At 47.6% G+C, this 14,750-nt stretch overlaps 2 pseudogenes; one reads left to right on the forward strand and one right to left on the reverse strand.

The window, feature by feature from the left end:
* The first annotated feature begins 3,541 nt into the window (after positions 1–3,541).
* LOC131913816 (rac GTPase-activating protein 1-like) lies at positions 3,542–4,630 on the forward strand (annotated as a pseudogene).
* A 12-nt stretch (positions 4,631–4,642) lies between these two features.
* LOC131913817 (rac GTPase-activating protein 1-like) lies at positions 4,643–6,193 on the reverse strand (annotated as a pseudogene).
* Between the last annotated feature and the right edge of the window lie 8,557 nt (positions 6,194–14,750).

A 14,750-nucleotide genomic window follows, 5' to 3' on the forward strand; every position in this document is an offset into this window, starting at 1 on the left:
CACTTGTACAGGGCTTAACATCTCATGTCCACTATTTTATCTGCTCAACATTCCTTGGACATAGGCATTGTTAAAACTGCAGACAAGGACGCAGTGACTCAGACCTCCAAACACAGGTCTGATTGGAGGACTGAGGCAGGATTCAGTTCCCAATCTGACTACAAACTGGCCCTGAACCATGGGTGGATCCTAGAGCCTCCAGCTTCTTTCCCATCAGGTGCCACTTGAGAGAAATGAGCTTTCTGTTTTTGCTCAGTTACTTGCAGTCTCTCAAACTATTTTAATATTTGCGTTCTCTGTTGTTCTGCAAGTAATGTCTTTTTTTCAGGAAAAGAAAAGAAAAGAATGTCTCAATATGGTCTAGAACTCCAGCCTACACAGCTTTCAGACTTAGGACCCTTTTGCCCTTGTCTCTCAAGAGCAGGAATGACAGGTGTGTGCCGCCATGCTTGGCTTCAAGTCATTCTCCCGCTCCCCTCTCTCAGTGGCGAAAGGGTAATGCTGGAAACTTGAATGTATAATTCTTGGCTGAGAAGGCCCCCTCAGGAGACCAAGTCTTGAGGGACCATCCACAGACTCTATCTCTTTACCATTCCTTCATCCACACCAACATGCCGTCCTCATCCTGGGTCCCTTCCCTTTTGATATTAGGTTGAGCGTCACCTGCGATACCACGATACCACCTAGCTTTGCCTTGAATTCCATCTCTGTGGCTAGACAGTGTGGTGAGTTTGGGTAGGTGCTCCAAACTCTCTGCTTCTGTTGGTGAATTCTCTCAGAATCAGCCTTGTAGGGTTGCGTTGAGGAGAAAATACATGCTCACAGCACTCAAACAATGCCTAGTGGAGAATACACATGCCATAAATATCAGTGATTTTTATTGTCGCTCTTTCCCAGGCCTGGGCCAAGGGAATGCTCTCCCCTGGGAACTTGGATCTTGCGCAGAGTGTCTAGAAGACAGGAGTCCATCTGAGCAGATTTATTTGGCCCTGCAGAAACGATCCATTCGTTTCTGCTCACTGATTCAGGGCAGCCCTTCTTCCCGGTCCTTCCTGAATCTGGAGTCTTAGCTATTTTTTAAAATCTGTACCCCACTTTCTAGAAACTTCACCACCTTCTTCCTGCTCCTTCCCCTTACCCCCCCCCATCTTGCTTTTTCTTTTTCAGAGTAGAGTAGTCAGCGTTGGTTTCTGATTCTTGCTGCCAAGGAACACCCCCTGAAAGTGGCACCCAGCCTCAGGTTAAGTACGTCATAAAACAGCCTCCTTTTGTGAATTCATAGACTCTGGTTCCCAGAAAGTCCTTCCTCATATCAGGCCCAGATATCTACACAGAGCCCTGGAACCAGAGTGTTTGGGCCTGGCACCTGGCTCCATCATTTACTTGCCTTGTGCCTGAGACAAGCTGTTTAGCCACAGTGCCTCCGTTTCCCCATCTGTCAGTTATGATAGTAATAGTAACTACTTCGTGGGAGCTGTGGGAACCTGAATGCCAGAATCCTCTCAGGGCTCTTTGAATGGTGTTGGAGAAGAGTGGGCAGGATGCCAGCTCTCTCCCTCCTGTTCATTCAGATCCTGGTACCTTCCTTTGGAGCCGCTCAGAAGAAATCAAATTAGCCTTTTAAAAGCCAAGATGCCCAGTTCATGTTGTTCCTGCAGGATTTCCCCCCTGTGCTCCGCTTCTCCTCCACCCACCTGCAGACCTCTTCCCTGTCAGGCCAGTCTCTTTGCAGTCTCCATTGACCAAACTGGAAAGATCTATTTTACCCACACTAAAACTCCAGCATTTTTTTAAGGCCTGTCTTAAAGTATACCCACTTCCTCCCAGTCCCTGGGAGGATCTGTGGGCAACCCTGTACGCTACCTATCAGAGAGTGGAGACCAGAGTCAGGAGGCACCTGAAGTCAGGAGGCACCTAAGACAACACCCTGTCCCCAGGCCCGCCCTGACCAGTGCCACAGCTGACAAGTTACTTTCTGTTCTTCGCTTGTTCTTCCCCAGACGTGGCATGGCTCTGTGCTGGGCTGTTTCTGGTTGTTGGTATGCCACCAACAAGCCTGAAGTTGGTCCCCAAGGCGTGGAGAGCAACAGCCTCGTGGACGACAACCCCACTTACTTGGCAACTAGTGATTAGAACACATTAGTTAATTCCAGCATCGTCACAGATCTGTCACAGGCAGAAGAGTCCCCCTCCCCCAAACCAAAAGGGCACTGTTCTTGCAAATGAAGACATTGAAACTTGGAGCTAAGGAACTTGCCCAAAGTCACACAGGCACCTAATGACACAGCTTGCCTTTTCGTCCCTGGTTCTTAGTTATACACTTTGTTCTGAGGCTCAGGGCATTCAACACTGTTTTGGAAGTGCCCCCCCCCTTTACAGCAGTCACTGACACCCCCAGGGGCATATAGATTTTCTATTCATAAGCTGGGGAACTTTGGATGTAGAGTCACAGCTTAATACTTGGTAAGGCCTCAGGTTTGTCCCAGCAAGGAAGAGAATGGACGGGAGAAACAGACAAGTCCTGTCTCAGGGCAGGTCAGGTTGCATCATTTATCTGTCTTCAGGGGAGCTTCTAACCAAAGGCATTCTTCTTAGGATCTTTTGTCTTGACTACATTTCTTTTTTTTTTTAATTTTTAATTTTATTTTGCAATACGATTCAGTTCTACATATCAGCCACAGATTCCCTTGTTCTCCCCCCTCCCGCCCCCCTCACCTTCCCCCCAGCCCACCCCCCATTCCCATCTCCTCCAGGGCAAAGCCTCCCCCGCGGACTGAGATCAACCTGGTAGACTCAGTCCAGGTAGGTCCAGTCCCCTCCTCCCAGGCCGAGCCAAGCGACCCTGCATAGGCCCCAGGTTCCAAACAGCCAACTCATGCAATGAGCACAGGACCCGGTCCCACTGCCTGGATGCCTCCCAAACAGACCAAGCCAATCAACTGTCTCACCCATTCAGAGGGCCGGTTTGACTACGTTTCTATTGCTGTGAAATAACATCACGGCCAGGAATATTATATCACAGGAATGCTGGGGAGGAAAGGGTTGATTTGACTTACAGGTCCTAGTCACAGTCCATCATAAAGGAAGTCAGGGAAGAACTCAAGGCAGGAACTGAAGCACAGGCTGTGGGGGGTGCTGCTCACTGGCTTGCTCCCATGGCTCGCTCATCCTGCTTTCTTACACAAGCCAGGACCACCTGCCCAGGGGTGGCACCATCCACAATGGGCTGGGCCCTCCCATTATCAATCATTAATCAAGAGAATACTCCCAAAGACTTGTCTACAGGCCAATCTTATGGAGACAATTTCTTAATTGATAGGTTGTGTCAAGTTAATAAAACCAACCAACCAACCAACCAACCAATTAACAAAAACCAACCAGAACATCTTTCCAGAGACTGTAAGAAAAGCAAACTTTTGACTTTGCCATTCGTGAGGCATGCAACTGGCAGAGAGCAGCCATCATGGTGTGCAGCTGTGGGAGACAGAGCACCGTGGGCCGAGTTGGGCTGTGTGGGCTCGGGAGCAGGAGCCTCAGAAAAATGTATATCACGATGGTGACTTTGTGGACTCCGGAGCAGCTTGTGAGCTGGTTGGAGATTATCAGTGGAGGAAACGGAAGCACTGAATTCATCTAGGTGGTGAAGGACTTTGAGGATATCCAGAGGAAGCAGTAAAGAACCATCCAGGAGCTGAAGAACTTCAAAAATCAGTTGATGAAAGCAGAGACCGGGTGGAGCGCTCCGGGTGTTAAGCTGAAGCATGCATGCAATCAAGTGGATGCCGAGCTCAGAGGAAGACAGCAAGCCGAGGCTGAGCGGGCAAGGCTGGAACAAGAGATTCAGCTGACTCGAGATACACGCGTGTGCAACACATCTGGCGGCTTTCAGAGAAGCCGGGAACAAAATTTAGCTCTGGATTTTCTCAGCCGGGGCCAAGCATCCATTGGCAATCCTGGGAACAATAGACTGTCAACCATAGATGAATCGGGTCTCATTTTCATCCGACACCAGCTTTGACAAGACTGATGAATCACTGGACTAGGACGTTTCTTTGGTGAAGAATTTCAAAATGAAGACATGAGAAAAGAGGTACACTCCAGCAGCTGACAGTTCACTGATGGCCCTTCTGGGCCTGCAAAAACAAAACAAACAAACAAAAAAAAACCCTGTTTGACTGACTCTGTGGTAGAGCGGGTCAATGAATCCACAGTCACAAAAACTACAGTGACTGTTCCCGTGATGGCAGGCCCATTGAAGCCCTGTCCACCATCGAGACACTGGTGTCCTGGACCAGGAGTTGAAGAAAATCAGGTCCTTTATGACCTGTAAACAGGGACTCCACTCTGAATAGCAGGCCACTGGAGCCCAAAACTGAGACAGACGATTCAGGCACACCTCGGAACAACAGAGACATATGCCTGTACAACTTTGTTCCAAAGACAGCTATTAAACCTGAATCTTGTGTCCTATGCGGAAGGCAGATAAAGTTTGGCAAGTCGTCTCTAAAATGTCAATATTGTCGTTTGGTCTTTCAAGAAGGTCAGACTGATGTCCTCTTCCCTGGTAGGAGCACTTGTCAAGACTGGAGAGGAAATGTTGGCGGACTTTGTGTCCCAGAGCAAACAGGTGTGTTTCCTGCAGTCAGTAAATGCTGGGGACACTAGGCAGAAATGGCTTCACTTCAGGTATAAAGCAGGGGAAAAATTTGTCTTGTTGACCTACATTGGTGGCAGACTTACTTTTGTTCCCAAATCTTGGAGGGCACTTGGAGAGATTGTACAATCTTTGTGACAAGGAGCTTGACAAGTTGGGATTCAGGAGGGGCCCCAGGCCCCAGTGAGCTCACTTTAGTCTGGTATCCACCATGTTGAGTTTCCGTTGCCACTCTGGGTGTAGATATTCCCTTGTCCCACCATGGTGAACTGATTCCAGGATTCCAGAGGCAGGAAGAGCAGGTTCTCCACCACCTTGAGCTGATGTCCCGGAACATCATCACTGGATCTGGTTTAGGCACAGCATGGGCAACAGTTGCAGGGCCAAAGACTTGAGCTGGACTGGCAATATTCATCTTAGCGTTTGGACTCTGAGTCACTGTCTGCAAGTGAATCATGAGGAAGGCTAGTTCATCCCTGTTGGGCCAGGGCAGTTCACTGACAGCCTGGTACATGACCCTATACTGCTGTCTTCATCTGTTATTTCTGCTGCTGCCATGAAGACTTTGCTTAGCCAAAAGGTCAGAAGGGGTTCTTTGAGGTTTCGAAGGAAGTCTTTCAGGAGGCTGCAGATGGCATGGATATCATCCACGTCAGACCTCTCAGCCCAGTCTCTTTCACACAGCTGGCAAGAGTAGCAGGGATCACTGAGAAGTCTGGGACACAAAGCCCACCAACATTCCCTCTCCAATCTTGACAAGTGTTCCCACCAGGGGAGAAATGCAGGGAAGAGGACATCAGTCCGACCTTCTTGAAAGACCAAACAACTATTTTGACACTTTAGAGACAGCTTGCCAAACTTTATCTGCCTTCCACATGGAACACAAGAACCAGGCTGTCCAAGTAGGGAGAAATGGAGCTAAGCAGTCCCGAGCTCTAGCAGTGGGTGCTGAGGTGGTGGTGTGCTGGGTGTGATCCAGGATAGGCCAACTGAGAGCTCGTCCTGGGATCCCTAGAGATTGCAGGGATGGCCTGTCTCAACCTCTCCTTTGGCTCCCTGATGCCTACAAGGGAGTTTGTGGCTCACAGAGCTCTTGACAATTGGTGAGTCTTTTCACCCTGAAGACCTCTCTGCTGACGCAGCAATCCAAATTAAACCGAATCAGACCGAATTGGAAAAGCCCTAGTTTAATGGCTTAAGTGTTCCTGGGTGATTCCCCAGCCCCTCAGAGAGGAGACCAGGAGGAGAGACTGGAAGAACCACGTGTCTGTTTTCTGGGATGCAGCTTATATACCCTGTGGGAGTGGTCTTGTGCCTCTCTGGGGGAGGAGCTGTGTTTGGCAGGCTTTGAAGGGGTGGGTTTAGGGAAAGAGATGGAGGAGGGGAGTTGAGGTGGATCTTCCACCAGAACATTCCAGATTCTTTGGGTATAGGGATGCCAGGGTGCCAGGGGCTGAGGTGGAGCTCCAACCCAAGCAACAATCTGCCCCCAATTCTTGTTTCTTTGTAAGTCATGCTTCCACATACCTGTAGGTCCATCTGTGTGGAAACACTCCAGTCTTCAGGATTTTGCTCACACTGTCCCACAGAGCTTACCTGTTATCCGCGTTTCTGCCCAAGCAGCTTCTACTCATTCTTCAAGGCACACCACAAATGCCATCTTCTCTGCGAAGCCTGCCCTGGCACTTCTTGGTTTGTTTCTTCTCAGTTCCTACAGATTCTGATCTTGCCTTACTACAGTAATTATCAAACTGCCATGCTATTTGTTTTGAGGTTAAGTGCACACACGTTGAAACCAGACTGCCTGGATTCAAATCCCAGCTATACCATTGACCAGTTGTGTACCCTTGGACAAGGTTTCTATTTCTAGTTTCCTGCTATATAAAATAGGGCTGTGAATATCTAACAAGGTTTTGAAAGGGTTAAGTAGACTAGTGTGTGTCAAGAACTTTGGCTATTGCCCAGCACGTAGCCATTATTATTACGATCATTATCTGTCTGCCATTAACATCCGTGGTCTTCACCTGATTGGGCTCATCTGTGCATCAACCACCATGGTTAGGCCAATTGTAATCCACAGTCAATAAGCTAGATCTGGAGGTGTATGAGAGTCCCCACAGCCCCTTGTGTATAGACTGGGTGAACAGATGCAGGCACATGGCTCTTGATTTCCGGTCTATGTTCCCCTGAGCTCACAGCTCCGCACTGATGTCTTTACTGTCCCCAGCAGCATGAACTGTTCAGTCCCCACCATCCAGACAAAAGACATGACAGTGTTCTTGTAGACATCTTGGTGATTTAAATTTAAGCCAGATTTTCTTACTCTAACTAGTTATCTAGCTAGTTTTATGGGATGCTCACTGGTGATATCACCTCTTGTCTTGTGAGAAATCTAAGCAGAATGTTGAAGACACCTCTAGGTGTGGGGCTTCTAGTTCAGATGCCATGTCTGAGCTGGTAGTATATCTGCTTCACAGAACAATACCAAATTCAGTGGGCATTTAAAATGAAGGGCTGGCTAAACAATCAATAGAGAAGGCAACAGACCAACAAATTAGGTTGGGCCTGGCGGCCCAAGCCTGTAATTATGGCTACTTGGAGTCAAGAGGATGACAAGTTTGAGGCCTACCTGGGCTACAAAATAAGTTTAAGGCAAGATTGGGCAACTTAATAAAATCCCATCTCAAAGTAAAGAGGTGGTTTTTTTTGTTTTGTTTTGTTTTTTTTAAAGGGTTTGGCGCTTGGTGGAGTTCAGTGCTTGGAGGTAGAGCACTTGCCCAGCACATGTAAGTCCCCGGGTTCAACCCTCGGTACCCAAACAAGCAAACAACGGATCAGCTGTGTGCCCTCAGACAAGGTTTCCTGCCTGGCCTGCAAAATAAGTTCAAGACCAGATTGGGCAACTTAATGAAAGCTACTGGGCTTGAATACACCTTGTATACACCCCAGGGAGATGGTCAGAGTGGCTGGTTGACTCCACCTGCGTTTTCTTGGCTGACATCTGATTGAAACATGGCGGAAATCTTGGCTCTTTTGTGTCCTTCCCCTCTGTGTATCCTTATGGACTTAATTCTGTGCCACGATCTGGACTAAAAGTAGCCTGAAAATGTCTTTTGTGCTCCCCCAGAGCAAGAGCAAATGCAGTTGGGTATCTAAGACGAATCTGCACTTTTCCCCAAGGTTTGGCTTGGCATCGAGATGCCTAATAACTTACAATCGCAGGCACACGGCTGTTAGGACTGCAATGAGCAGTCAGTGAAATGGAACCCAATCCCCCTTTTACCAAGATGGAAACTAGAGGCCAAGGAGTGACTATGAAGGTTACTTGACTATGTGTCAATTAGACCCCGAGTCTTGGTCTCCAGAGTTCCTCATTCATGCATTTTCTTCTGGCCTCCCACTGCCCCACCAACCATGGTCTCTCACACACAGCCTTGCCATCATGTGAAGAGCTGGTGCTTGAGCCCCAGGGTATTGTGGGAGTTCACAGAAACCTGGGCAGGACTGGAGGCCTGTGGCACAGTGATAGCCATTCTGGGCAGCAGGCTCAGTGGCAATGGTGGGCTTTGCAAACCGTTAGCTCTTCAGGATTTAAACTTCCACCTCTGCTCACCCACAGGCACCCCCACCCCCCAGACTCATGAAGTGCTTTCCCAGGGTCTGCCAAGGCCACTCTTATCTCTCCCAGAAGTTCACCTCTCACCCAGCCTACTTCCTTTTGCGTCTTGTATGTGTGATGGGGAAGGGGTTTGTTGAATGGGGGAAGCTGATATTTTTGTTTTGTTTTGAATGGTTTTGTTCAAAATCTTTGCTTTTTCCCACAAGCTGTTGGCAAGGCTTTGAAAGGAGGGCTGAGAGCCTATGGAGTAACTTACTTGGGTTAGAGAGAGAGAAATCTTTCTGTAGTAGAAAATTAGAGGTCGCTACTTTCTCCAAAAATGTTTAATTTGCTAACTAAAAACTGAAATAACAAAAAGGCCACTGAATAATTTTGATAAATCTGCAGACATAAAACTATGTCATCTAAGGGTTTGGCAAAGGGTGGATGTAATGTTTCTCCTGTGTTCATCTTTGGATGCTGGCTTTCAAGAGTCTACTGCAGTGGTAAGATCCTTGTAGATAGAAGAAGCTGTCTTTGGGTGCTATCTCCTCTGGGTACACCCATGATAGTCGTTAGGCAAAAGGGATGTCACTATTGACATAAAAAAAAAGTGTCCTTGAGACTTGCTAACCAAAAACAATGTCAGAGTACAATAAGTATTCATAATACATTTTTAAATATGTAACAACAAGGTTATAAGCATAAACATACAGCGGAAAGTTATCTAGCAACTTTTTTAACAGTGATGATGGGTGGTTATTTGGAGTTTTCTGTATTACCTATTTTTTTAAACTATAGTACATTACTAGTGTGTGTGTGTGTGTGTGCACAGACACATGCATGCTTGCACATGTAAGTATATATGTGCAGGTACAATGTAGATGCCAGTGGTCCATGATGGATGCCTTCCTCTATCATTATCCACCTTATATTTTGAGACGTGGTCTCTCACTGAACCTGGAGCTCACCATCTGGGCTAGACTGGCTGCCCAGGGAGCCCCCAGGATCCTCTTCTGTGCACCTCCCGAGCACTGGGGTTACAACTTGTTTAGCTGTCCCTCCCTCCCTCCCACCTTCCTTCCTCCCTTTCCTAACGTGGCTGCTGGGGATCCAGAATCAGGTCCTGTGCTTGCACATCGAACGCTTTGCCCCTGAGCCATTCTCACAGCCTCCCACTGTGATTTTTAGAATTGGGAAAATGCTCTATGAGCTAAAAGTCAATGAGAGCAACTCTGCTGTGACTGTGCTCGGGGACTGTGTTATGTTGCTGAGAGGTCCAGTCCTGGCATTAAGAAATTCAGGTGGATAATAAACGTATTTCCCTTGTCTAGAGAGGGAGGGAGTCAACAGGAGGGCATCCTCACTGCAGGTGTGGGCTGAAGGCTCTTGCATCTGAAACTCAAGAGAAACATGTATTCCTAGAGCTGTCACTCAACATGGTAGTGCTGCTCTCTGATCCGGTGCATGCTAGCAGCTAGCCCTACTCTTGAATAACGTTATCCTACTGTTAAATAAAGTTATCCTTTCAGTGAGTTTTCAGGGGCTAGCCTGGGAAGCTAGTTATCTTTCCTGACATTATTTCTGCAGGGAAGAAAAGGCCTCTGAATTTCACAACACCAATTTACACTGGAGCTTTCAGGATGGGGCCATTTTGGGTTGGGAGACCTACCTGGTCCAAACTTTATTCATTAACTACTTAAAAACAAAACAAAGCCCCCAAACTCTAGTGTTTGGTAGTAGATTGCATGGGTAGTAGTCTAGGGTCAGCCCTCCAGTTTATACTTTGTCTGTTAATCCGTCACATCGTCAAAGGGTCTTCGGGACTGCGGGATCTTGGTACCTGGTGGCTCTCATTGGTTGCTTTGCACCTTCCTTACCATTGCTCCTTGCTTTCCTTTTCCTGTGCGTTGTTGGGAGTAAGCTTAAGAAAAGGAGTTTTTGTTTTAGGGGTTTGTAGGAGCCAGTGAAGTCCTGAGCGAATGTGCACTGTTGACATGAGCATGGCCATGTCCAGGAACCCAATGCGTCAGACCGGTGAAGGTGACGAAGCCTTCTGTGAGTGAGGCTCCGAGAGAGGACAAAACCTTCCTCTGGCCCATGTGCAGATGTTGATATTAATGTGCGGAAAATGTCCACCCGCCGAAGCTTTCTCCCTGGAGATGGTGAGGGCCTGAAGACTGCTCCTCTGCAGAGACAGCCCCTGCTGAGATTAGCTACAGAGGCCTCCCTGTTCTGCTCTGTTCCATAAACCCCAGCTGCTGTTCAGCTGTGTATAGTGGCCCTGCCTCCCATTCAACTGTAAATAATGAACACACTAAGTTCGCAGGGCTCTCCATCAGAGAGCCTGGACCACCCGACCTCAGCTTTTCTGTGTCCGTGTGTCTGTCCTTGCCTCATTCTTTTGCCACCCCATTAGGTCAGTCCTCGGAGCTGGGCAAGCACAGCAGATGTGGATTCATTGACCCAACGCCTTATAGACTATGGAGGTCATGCCAGGGCCTCTGATCCTGAAGCTTGCTCCCTAGCATTTGAGACAGCTTCAGAATCATCTAGAAAGGTGTGAAAAGAGCTGGGTGCTGGTCTTCTTGAGTTACATGAGTCTAGGAAAGTTAACACGTGATCTGAGATGGTCTCCCCATGTCTGACAGATGGAGACTGAACTGAAAGACTCACCTCATATTAGGGGACAGACTTCAACCTGTCTGCTATGAGGTCTCTAGGTCAAGGAAGAGGCAGAATATGCTGGCCTCTGCTAGATTGGTTCTGCCATTTCACTAACCGGAGGTTTGTGGGAAATAACCTTGATCAGTTAGACTTGGAGCAGTGAGCTTTGACCCTTTCTGGGTCAGGAGCATTTGTGATTTAGATAGGATTCTATGCTCCATGATGCCTACCAAAGATGTTTTAGGGGTCCACATATGTAGCATGAAGTTCCTCTGGCCTCCACACCAAATCTTAAGCTTCTTGTGATCTCCTGTGCCCGTGCACATGGAGGCCAGATGCCATTTCTTGTGTGTGCCCATCTTGTGTTTTAAGGCTGGGTCTCTCCCTGACACTCTCTGACTAGGCTATGCTGGCTAGCCAGAATACCCCAGAGGTAAGCTTGTCTGTCTCCTCAGCACAGGAATCCCAGGGACGTGCCACCATGCCTGGATTGTAGGGATCTGAGCTCAGGTCCTCACACTGCTGCAGCCAACACTTTACCACAGCTAAGGTTCTCCCGATTTTTCCAGAGAGAGCAGACAGCAGACAAGTGTTACAGCCTCTCTTTCCTGGTTCTTTTAGAAACTACAGCTCTCTCGTGCATAGAGTCAAGATGTTCAAGACCGAGAGAGATCAAGAAATAACCTCTTTTCTCTAGTGTTAGTAGGTTAACTCGGGGACTTTTAGCTAAGTCCTCTAACAGATGGAGGCGGATCCATTACCAATTACCAGCCCTGTTCAGCCCTCAGGGAAGTCCCCAGCTTTTCCTAGACTCCTTGAGAGAGCTGACGTCTGTTCCTAGACAAATTGTTCAGCCTGTCAGGGCTTCAGGGCCCTGGGCTGCCCAGCTCGTCTGTGCATTTTCTTTGCTCCCGGAGTCCCAGCAATTGTGGTTCTGAGAGATCACTCTGAGAAGATATGGTTTGTAAGCCCCACTCTTCTCACCAAGAAGATTTCTGCTCAGAGAGGGATTTCCAGGGCATTTGTGCATTTGTCTGGGAAGTATTTGGTTTCCCAGGAGCCTTCAGGAGGAGGCAGGAAACCAGCATTTTTGCCTTTTTTTTTTCTTTTTTTCTTTTTTTGCTTTGAGAAGAAACGCGTCCAGAGCCACTGAGAATGCAGCTGCCTGCAGGGTACATGCTCACATCCATCTGAATGTTTCACATCCCTTCCACGTAGAGGACCAGCCGAGACAGGTCCAGCCTCAGGGACTCAGCTGTGTATAAAGAAACAGGAATCACTCCAGTCTCAGGCATTCTCCCACTTCCATGACTCACCTCCCCCTCTTCCAGAAAGCCAGGCACAGGAATTAATTTATGGGTCCTGTCCAGAGGTCTTTAAGTAAACAGTGCTAACAGCCCTTTTGACTATCCAGACAAGCTTGATTTCAGGCCCCTGAGAGGAAGCTAATGACTTGTAGTTACTTGGCTATTGTTTTCCGAAAACAATTTGACTTCCTTTTAGATAGCCTCGGAATTCCTTCTTTACAAATTGAGGTGCTGGACCCAGGGCAGGGCTGAGCTGGCCAGCTCCGGAGCACAACACCCTTGGTCTAAGGTGCCTTTCTTAAGAACTTTAAAGGCTCCTGGAAGGTTGTTGAGCAGGCAAGACTGTGAATGGGAAGGATTTTTGAGACTGCCTGTTTCTTGAGACCTCACCCCCCCCCCCACCCAAAAGCCTATAATAATAATTAAGGTGTATAATTTCCGAAGAACAAATTTGTGAAAGACTGTAATGCTATGACCATTTAAGAGATGTAAACATTGAGGCCTGATGACTTGCCTAAAACCACACAATTAGCAAGGGACAGGGTTGGGATTCCATCTCAAATCTGACAGCAAGCTAGGTCCTCTCAAACAACCTCTGTAGGAACAGAGACTTGATCCAGCAGAGCTTTGGTCTGTCCCCTGAGAATCAAGTCTTTCTGCGGGGTAAGAATGTACATTTCAACTTCGTTGGCTGTGAAGTTGAAGGGCAAGACCCCCATCTTCCTCTGGTCCTCCAGAACTAGGGTAAGGTTGGGTCTCGGGTTGGGGAATTGTCTTTCGGAGTCCAGGCCTGACCAGGATGACCTTGAACTCCTAATCCTCCTTTGTCTATTTCCTAAGGGCTGGGATTACATGAGCCAACACATCTGGCCCATGGGGAAGTCATCTTTGAATCTTCCTTCCTCCACAGGTTCACAGGCGGTCTTCTTAGCTGAATGGCCCAGTCCCTTTCTGCTAGAAAACATCCCCCTAGGCTTTCTCTGGAAGTAGACAGAACATCATTGACTTTTTCTTGATTTTTTTAGAAAGTGGAGTATAAGCAGACTTTAATATTTTTCTTATTGATTCATTTATATGCAGTATGTGTGTATGGATATATGTATATTACATATTATATGAACATACACAAAAGAGAGTATTCATGTAGTACTCACTGTAGTTCAAATAAGGTTATCTCATTCAATAGCAGGCCCATAGGTTTGATGGTTGTTAACATTGTCTTCATTTTAAAGGTGAAAAAGATGGTCACATGAATGTTAAGTGGTATAGCCAAAATCTGAGGCCAAGCCAGTACTTCCATTATTTTTGTGATCCTGAGGTTTGAACACAGAGCCCTGGACATGCTAGGCAATTGCTCTACCACTGAATGAACTTCTGGTTTGACGACAGTAGTCTCTTTGTGTTTGTGTGTGTAGGTGGAGATTTGCGTGAACATATACGTGTGCACCTGCGTGTTGAGGCCGGAGATCAACGTCAGTTGTCTTTCCCTATTGCTCTCTACCTTATTTGGGGGTGGAGTGGGCTGGGGACAGGATCTCCCATTGTTCCTGTGCCTTATTGATTTATTAAGACTAGCCAGCCTACAATCTCTAGCGCTCCTTTGCCTGTGCCTCTCGTCATACCTGGATTTTACTTGGGTGTTGGGGTCTGAACTTGAGTTCTCATGTTTATGCGAGAAGCAGTTTGCTGACTGAGCCATCTCCCCAAATCCCCTGAAATCCAGCACTTTCCAGTATATTCTACTGGTATCTGTCACCCCAGTGGACAAAGACAGTACTCTTAAAAGTTATTTGCTCCCATGTCCTTCCCATTTTATCTCGAATGTTTAGCTGACTGGATATGAGCCTAACCTTTGGAAAACCTAAACTTTCTAAATGCTCTCATTTCCTGTGATAACTTGACCCTGGGAGCCTAAGCTGAACCTAGAGACTGACGTGGAGATGGAAAACTTCTGTCCTTAAGTTAGGGTTTGAGCATCTGTGGCTAAATTTTCAGGATGGGCACAGAGTGTTGTACCTCCACTTACATCTAAGAGTCGCGGAGCGCACAGCGGGAAGTTCTTCAGCCTTGTACCTTAAGATTTTAAGGTACTGTCCTAGCTGGCTTCTGATGCTGTGATTAAAAAACTGCCCAAAAACAACCCGGGGAGGAAAGGGTTTATCTCACCTGTCGGTCCATCACTGAGAGAACTCAAAGCAGGAACTTGGAGGCAGGAGCTGACACAGAGACCATGGAGGAGTGCAGCTTCCTAGCTTATTTCCCCATGGCTTGCTCAGCTTGCTTCCCTACAGACGTCAGGACCACTAACCTAGGGGTGGTATCCCCCACAGTGGGCTGGGCCCTCGCAGGTCAATCACTAATCAAGAAAATGAGCCCACAGCCTGACCTACAGGCCAATCTAAAGAGGCATTTTCTCAACTGAGCTTCACTCTTCCCAGATAATCCTGGCTTATGTCAAGTTTACAAAAAACTAACCAGTCTAACCACCTAGCACCTGACCTTGCACTTGGAGGAGAAGGAAGTC

This window comes from Peromyscus eremicus, chromosome 6, assembly GCF_949786415.1.
Source record: "Peromyscus eremicus chromosome 6, PerEre_H2_v1, whole genome shotgun sequence".
NCBI lineage: Eukaryota > Metazoa > Chordata > Mammalia > Rodentia > Cricetidae > Peromyscus > Peromyscus eremicus.